Source organism: Arachis ipaensis, chromosome B6 (genome assembly GCF_059453495.1).
Source record: "Arachis ipaensis isolate K30076 ecotype BB chromosome B6, ASM5945349v1, whole genome shotgun sequence".
In the NCBI taxonomy this organism is placed as follows: domain Eukaryota; kingdom Viridiplantae; phylum Streptophyta; class Magnoliopsida; order Fabales; family Fabaceae; genus Arachis; species Arachis ipaensis.
Window position 1 is genome coordinate 121,326,924 of NC_142441.1, and position 8,929 is coordinate 121,335,852.

The window sequence follows — 8,929 nt, forward strand, 5'->3', positions numbered from 1 at the left end:
CCTGAACAGAGTTTCTGTTATTGCAGAAGCAATAGTAATGCAAAGAAAGTTTGGAAATAGAGAATGGCGGCTATAAAAAATCAAGCAAGGTTCAGAGCAATCAACAATTGGCAATGCATTCATAAATAATGGTGGCTACAGAAAATCAAGCAAGGTTAAGAGCAATTAGCAATTAGTAATGCATTCATAAAGAATTGCTAATTTTGCTTTATATTTTTTATTTTGCAGTAAATACAAGGCAATTAGCAATGCATTCATGAAAGATAACACAAGGCAATTAGCTGTCACAAGAAAGATAACACATTCTTTTCTTGATAATTAAGACTTCTTAAGAAACTATAAATTAATCTATCATATAGATTAAAAATACTGTTTTTCCATAACATGAGTTAAACTTCATATCTAGCAAGAAAATTAGTGCAACCATAACATTACACTTAACAATATCAAATTTGATAATCATTTCTTGAATCAAAGATAGGTGGAAGTTTAGAACTCACATTCATGTCATAGAATAAGAACAAATAAGCTATTGCCACCCCTGGTGCTCTCCCAAGTCCAGCAGTATAATGCACATAAACTCTTCCTTTTCCCTCTGAGATTGCCCATTCCAATGATGAGACTGCTTTAGGTAGGACATTTCGCAAGGAGTTTGGATCAAAGTCTATTGCCTAATAAAATAGATTTATAAAATATATCAAGCTATGAATTATAATCCAGTCTCAGAAAAGCAAGCAAAGCATTTAACAAACTCACAACTCTTTCAGAAAAAGGTTTTCTAACACATTTAAAGTGCAATGTCAATTGCACCAAAAGTATATGGATCCTTGACTTAGCCATACATTGTATTAACCATATAGGAAAAATTAAAATTTCTATCTCATGACAATGCCATTGAGCAAGATAAGTTGGCATTGTTGTATATACTTTCCTAAAATTTAGAGTGGGAGTCTATTTTCTCAGCAAAATTGACTGAAATGTAGGCTTGCAACTTTCTTACTTACCGGCCTCCTCATATGTCGAACATCGAGTTCGTGACACCTCCTTGTTATCGACCTCAAGTCTATTTCCCCAATATTCTACATCCTTATCTTGCTGCACATTCAGAATGTATGTCACACCCTCTTCCTTCTTGAGGTGATCGATGTCTTCAGGTTTTTGTGGTTGGGATCCCACAATGAGATTGTCAGTTATAAGTGTGTAATTCATACCTGAAATAAATCAATCACAGATTGGATCAGCACCAGCACCAACAATCATATTACTGTGCTATGCATTTTATATAATAGAGACAAATTAATACAGTACTAACTGTTCCTTCTAGCACCTTATACAAAATGCAAGTAATTAACAAAGGAAACCCATCATTATATCAAACAGTTGGCAGTCATAACTAACAAATAGGGAAAAAAGAGGAAACTAACCCAGATCGTGGTGATACTCATAAGGATTCCTCATCATCCTCTTCATAGCAAAATTGTAATCTTCCATTATGTCCTTGGATTTAGAGGCAGTGGTATTGCTGGTGGAGGGTTTGTGCTTCTTCTCATCAATGCCACTTTCTGATAGCTTCTTGCAGCATATTCGAGTGACAGAACACGATTCAAAAGTAGCGATGTCTAGAGGGGCAAACGATGGCATGGCAGCAGAAGCAAAAGAGGTGATAGCCCACAAACGACAAGGAGAAGCATTAATGGTGACAACGGTGATGACAGCTTCGCGCAGCTCCAATGGTGACGATGGCGACGGAGCTGGCAGTGACGAGGACAGCCAGGCTCCCCTCCAGTGACGGCGACGCTACTCTCTCGCGAGCTCGTCTCTCTCTCCCCTCTCGTTATGACTCTCCCGACAGCGACAAGACAGCGGCGACGGTGGCAGTGATATCCACCGCCGCCGTCTTCCTTTTTCCCCCTCTCCTTCCTTCTCCTTCTTCCCCCCTCAAGCTCCCCCGTCTTTCCTTTTCTTTCCTTTTCTTTCCGTTCCGTGTATGTGTGTATAGTTTAGGGTTTGAGTATTTGTGTGGGGCGGCTGGGAAAGAAAAAGGCGAGGGTAAGGGTTAGTTATGTTTTTATTTGAGAATTTTAATAAAATTAAGGTATAGAATAAGTATTTTTAATAAGATTAGGAGTAATTAAATTACTAAAGTTTTAAATTTTAAATAAAAAATATCTAAATATTTATGAAAATTATATGAGTTTTAATTAATTTTAAACTCAAAATCTCATAACTTTAATTTAATTACTTTTTAGTAAATATTTTTTTTTGAAAATAAAACCATGAATAACTATAATAAATCACAGATAATTTATTATTTATTTTCTAACAATCGGAGGTCTTACTGGCTTAATGATGAGTGTTGGGTTATGATGGATTTAGGACTAGTAGAGGGACAAAAAAAATTAGAGCCCTATATTTTGCTCTTAAGTGAGTTTTCAAAAATTTATTTAAGTGTAAAAATATATTAAATATTAGAGCGGTAATGAAACAAAAAATAATATTTGTTATAAATTTATTTTAAATTAGAGAATGAAGGTTACTTTGAGTGTGAGAGGTGGAGCCGTGGAGGCAGTGAGAGTGGACGAGGGCAGTGAATAGCAGAATGAAGAGCGAAGGTGAGAGTTAGAATTAGAGCTTTTACTTTTTATATTTGTTTTTATTTTTAAATTTTAACTATTTTTATTTATGTTTAACAATTAATTTTTTTAATTTAAAAAAATTAATTTTTAGTCAACATTTAAGACTTAAATATTAGTAAAAATTATATATTAATTTTATAAAAATATAAAATAATATATACCATTTTTAAAAATTAATCATTTAATCTTTAATTTTTTTATAGAAATAATTAATTAATACAAATAAGATTTTAAAAAATAAAATTTTTGAAACAAAATAAAATTATCTCAAAGATTTTAACATTTTAAAATAAATTTTTTTAGTTACAAAAATTCTTGTATTTTGTGACAAACAAATAGCTTGTTACAAACAATATTGAATTTTGTGACAAATTAATTTTTTGTTACAAAATAATTGGAATTTTTGAAACAAACGGATATTTTTTTACAAAATATTTTGAACTTTTGCAACAACTTTATCTTTTATTACAAAATATTATAAATTTTTGCAACATAACACTGGTTTGTTACAAAAGGCAATATAATTTGTAACAAAAAAAACCAAGTCGTTACAAAAGATCAAAATGTTTTGTAACAATTTTAAATTTGTTAAAAAGTTTTTGTTACAAATGTTCCATTTTCTTGTTGTGTTTGTGCATTAATTGGGAGTGCCTATGTGAATCAGTATGGCTAATTGTTATACTTACTACTTGCATTACTTGTACTCTAATTGTGTTTGCCTTTGTCTATTTGTTTGTTTGTGTGGTCCTATCAGAGTTTGGAGGATTGGAAGAAGGTGGAGGATTAAGGGTTTAGGTTAGAGTTTGGTTAAGTTTAGGAATCTTAGAGAACCACCCTTGTTTATGGTTTTCTGTTTTAATTCTTTAAGTTTTATAATCTAAGTGTCAGAGTCCTAGGATTGCCTCTGGCTTTCCTAGGACCTTATATCTTATTTATGTGGGCACCGTTACCATGTTGAGAACCTCTGATTCTCACCCCATACATATTTTGTGGTTTTCAGATGCAGAACGTGAGGTACCTCGCTAAGGCATTCTAAAAGTTTCTGAAGCGAAGGGTTCTAAATTTTTGGGGATTCTATTTTGGTTTTCGATATATATGTAAATACTTTATATCTCCATTGTATATATTATGTTTTATTCCTCTTAGAGGTCGATTCAGAGAAACAGGTTCTGTAAACAGTATTTTGGGTCATTTTAGGATTCTCATGTATATATGTATATATGTATATATGTTTATATGCTTTGTCCGATTTTAACTTTGCGAGCCGGGCCAGAAGTTTTGCTATCTGTATCTTGGAACTTTTCTTTTATGTATTTATGTTTTGCTTTACTCTTATCCTATCCGGTTTATGTATATCGTTTACGTGAGTGATGCGCTTTTCTATTTAACGCTTTTGTTTAAATTTTCTTCATTAGACTCCTAGATATAAACCCTTTTTTACTATATCATATATATATATATATATATATATTTTATTTTTAGAGGTCGTAGCGCCTCGTCATCTCTGTTTTACATCCTAGGTATAAAGCTCTGTGTGGTAGGGTGTTACATTATGGTATCAGAGTAGTTCGTTCCTGTTGAGCCTGAGGGACAGACTGACTATGCTTTTTTGCATACTCTGTGCGTGTGTCTATGTGCTCTTAGGATATCTAACTGATATATGTGGCATAAATGTTCATGAGCATGCATTTGGAACTTTGAAGCACAAAACTTGCGATATTGAGACTGATCACCTTGATATCACTTGTTTGATGTGAACAGGGACCAGATGGCGACTCGTGGACATAATTGCGGTCGAGGGAGAGATAGGGCTAGTAATACGGAACCTGAGATGACTGAGAATAATCCCGCATGCTTCATGACTTCCCTGGAGAGCATGGCTGTCACTATGCAGTCTACGGCTGCGGCTTTGGGGAATCAAGCCAGTAATGGGAATGGCGGTGCGGAGAAAATGGGCCATGAACTTAGCAACCTTCCTAAAGGTAAATCCAACCATCTTTAGAGGGACGACGAACCCCACATAGGCAGATAACTAGTTTCAGGCGATGGAATGGGCTTTACAAGCACAACAAGTCCCTGAAAATCGACGTGTTGGGTTTGCAACTTATCAGTTAACAGGTGAAGCCCAGTATTGGTGGTAGGGTACATGACGCCTGTTGTAGCAAGACAATGTTGCAATACCTTGGGATGCCTTTCAGTTGAAATTCTACAAAAAGTACTTTCCCAATTCGGTCAGGACGGCTAAGGAACTTGAATTGTTGCAACTGAAGCAAGGTCAAATGTCTGTGGCCGAATGCACAAACAAATTTGAGGAATTATGTCGATTTTCTAAGACTTGGCAAGGTGCTCTGAGAGACTTTGAGGAATGGAAGTGCATCAAATACAAAGGAGGACTCCGGAGTGATATACTTAGTTTATTGGGCCCGATGAAGATCAGAGTTTTCTTCAACTTGGTGAACAAGAGTAGGGTTATGGAAGAATGTTTAAAGAACGCTGCTATGACAAGGAATGGTAGCCGGGAATTTTACCGAAGGGAACACAATCAGAACTTCGCACCTAGGGGCCAATAATTTAAGAGAAGAGGATACCCACAACAATTTTCTCAAGGACGGAATAACTTCAGGACAAATGAGGACCACCAGGGAAATGACAGAAGAAACCAGACATTGGCTGCTTTGGATGATTCGAGTTGTCAGAGATGTGAGAGCTATCACCCAAATAGGACTTCTCATTTTGGTTCGGGCTTATGCTATAAGTGCAGTCATTTTGGGCACATGTCTCAGAACTTTCCACAAAGGGGGACTCAGGATGCCGGTCGGTCACCACGAGGTGGAAGTGATTGTGAAACTATTAATTTAATTTCAATTACGCTATAGAATGTTGTGACATTGCGTTTATTGGTACTTAAGATATAAGTGACAAATTAGGATTTAAAGTAACTAACTTAGAACCAACTTAAGAGTGCTACGTGAGATATTGATGTCAAGTGACAAATTCTTGAAGACGAACAAATCAGAGTGCGTCAGCGAATCTTCATGAGTCGACCTAGTTTCTCTTTTGAGACTTACATTGGAATTCTACCTTGAATTTTTTCTTGAATAATGAATTGATCAACTTTTCAATCATATTTCTGACTTGCGTGAATCTCGTTTCCTCTGGGATGAGTCTAAACGTGTCCTGGTGTAATCATGTAAATCCTTGAATTTTAAGGGATTACTACGAGTGAAATGGCTCTCCTTCACGAACTTGCATTCATTGGACAACAAATGAGATTTATTTAATTTGATAAATTTTGTTCTCTTTCTATCAAGGTTTGATTTCAATCCCTTCCTTGGTGTGCACTTTAATTCCCTTCTTGTGCCTTTTTGCTAATCTCTAAGACTTGCTGCAATCACCATATAAGACACCCTTTTATCTTTCAGTGGATACGGTTTGAATTAGTTCAATCGCCCTTGGGTTTAATATCTTTTCAAACCGACTCAAGCATTAGTTTAGCATCACGTACAATCCCTAAATATAACCCTGAAGATGCTGGTTCCTTAATATTTTTATACGCGCTAGAAAGCACTGTTGCTTGGATGCTGGAATGCGAAAAAGTTTCCAAACCTCGAGCGATAAGAGTAACCTCAATGCTAATATTCAAGATACCTGGACCTAATAAACTATCCAGAAATTCTGTAATGCATTATCCAAGGGCTTAGGATGTGAACGGATGTAACAGCATGATGTCGTGACGACACCTCAGTAGGAAGACTCCGAGTATTGTTGTTTGGAGAATGATTAAAGTTCTGACTGAAGTCTTAGGTTGTAGTCTTAAGTCGGGTATTGAGAAAGTAACTGAAAGCATCAAACTGACTCGATTGCAATTTTCAAATAGTGGTAAGGCTAGAATTTGAAGAACGCAGCAAGATAGTAAGGAATTACCAAGGATATTGAGGTCTATTGATCAAGGAAATCAAGAAGAGATTGAGGGGGACAGAGAAGGTATGGCTACGAATTCCGTAATGAAGTTTGCTGGAGTCTAAGACGAGATTTGATGCCATTAGGTAATCGCATATTGAGTGACCAAGTTCACTTACCTCCTGCCTATCGAGGTGAACTATTCATTGAAGAAATTGGCGAGACTAAACACAAAAAAGATAGTAAGGTTACACGGTGCGTGGATCGTCTCTGTAACAAAATAAAATCGAAGAATCAAGCATTTTAGTTTTCGGAACGATAGCCGAGAAAACAGAGAAAAGATTAAGAGAATTTGAGATGAGATTATAACTGCGTAAAGCCAACAGATAAGTTATGCGAATAAGAAAGGAGAAGGCCTAGACAGTTTGAAGGAGAAAGTCACGCATTCCTAAAAGTTACTTCAACAGACTAGAATCGGTGAGCAATCAAAACTAAGGAATTAAAATCAGGATGTATTAAGCCATTTGTAGTGTTAACACGGATTAGAAGGATGGAATAGAAGCATACACCTAAGAACTTAAATTCGAGATGAGAATTGGCTACCCACACCTCTTTTCACGAAACTAAAACTGAATTTTGATGACAAAGTTCTTAATTAGGTGGGTAGGATGTAAACTTTGTATAATTAACGAATAATTAGTCAATAAATTAATTATTAATCAAAAAAATTAGAAAATAAAATTTTATAGTTTAATGAGGTATAATTAATTAAAATATGAATTTTGACATTAATTTTAAAGAATTTAGCCCAAAATTGGGTTGAACGGGCCGAATCGGGCAAACAGTGCCCGTGTTGGGCCCAATGCCCAACTTAAATCACTAATACCCATGAGCTTCAGCTCATTTCTCTTTCACCTACACATTGAAACATGCTAGGTAAGGGTAGAACACTTCCAAGAAATACAAACCCTTGCTCTTAATTCGATCTAACATAAGTTTTAAACTGGAGCTTCGATCGTTGCATCGTTTGTAGCTATGCGACCACTGCGTCGAGCTTTACAAAGCCCAGTAATCAATTTGGTAAGGAGGTTTCATTTTTAGTTTTGATTTTCCTCCCCCTCTCCCCAATTTCGAAAATTCAATAAGTGGGTGTTGAGATTTTTGGTTCTTTGATGTTATAGGCTTGAACTAACTTGTGAAAATTATTAGGTTTACTCCATTGATGTGTGAGAAAGGTAAGAACTCCCAAACCCTTATGAAATCTATGTTTAAGTGAAATTTATATTGATTTAGTGAGGATTATTTGTATTAGATTGAGTTGTGGGTTGTTTTGGGGGCATGTTGGTGGTCATTGTGGTATTGAAGACCTGATATTGGACTTTGGGGAGCTGAAAATCCATTTGGTGTGACTTTGAAAGCTTGGGTTTTTGTGGAACGGTGCTAATTGCGGTGTTCTGAGCTTAGAGGAGGAATCGGCCAAGGTATGGTTTTGGTTTCTCGTAAATAATATATAAAGTCTCGTGAAAATATAGGCTAGATGACCATTGTAAGGCCCACATCGGTTGGGGAGGGGAACGAAGCATGCCTTATAAGGGTGTGGATACCTCTCCCTAGCATGACGCATTTTGACGAGTGAGTGTGGGGGGCTTCGACTATCATCCCTATCGTAAAAAAAAACCGTGAGGCCTTGTGAGCCAAAGCGGACAATATCGTGCTAGCGGGTGGTCTGGGCTGTTACAGATGGTATCAGAGCCAGAACCCGGATCGATGTGCCGGCGAGGGCGCTGGACTCCCTTAGGGGGGTGGATTGTAAGGCCCACATCGGTTGGGGAGGGGAACGAAGCATGCCTTATAAGGGTGTGGATACCTCTCCCTAGCATGACGCGTTTTGACGAGTGAGTGTGGGGGGCTTCGGCTATCATCCCTATCGTCAAAAACAAAACCGTGAGGCCTTGTGAGCCAAAGCGGACAATATCGTGCTAGCGGGTGGTCTGGGCTGTTACAACCATAAGATAGGTTGAAGCATGTATGTATGTTAAAAGTTAGTAATCCTAATAAAAAGATTGATGATTGATGATTTTGATGATGATTGATGAGGATAATGAATATGATTTGTTGAATGATTTACAGAAGCAAATTTGGATTGTGTATTGGTGCAAATTTAGTGGTTTTAATTAGTGCAATATGTGTTTGAGTTGATATGGTTGATGATGTTAGTGTTTGATGTTGATAATGTATTACGTTAAATGAGTAAGTATTAATATGGTTAAAATGATGACCATGTAAGTAAATGAGTGTGTGATCTTGAGTAGCAATGGATTGTGTTGGTTTGATTGATATTGAAATTGTAGTTTGATTTGTAGATGAGTTTGAAGTGAAAAATGGTAAGATTG

At 36.4% G+C, this 8,929-nt stretch overlaps 1 pseudogene; it reads right to left on the reverse strand.

Annotated features, from left to right (window-relative positions):
* Window positions 1-446: 446 nt before the first annotated feature.
* Window positions 447-1,641, reverse strand: LOC107647197 (phosphoglucan phosphatase LSF2, chloroplastic pseudogene; annotated as a pseudogene).
* Between the last annotated feature and the right edge of the window lie 7,288 nt (window positions 1,642-8,929).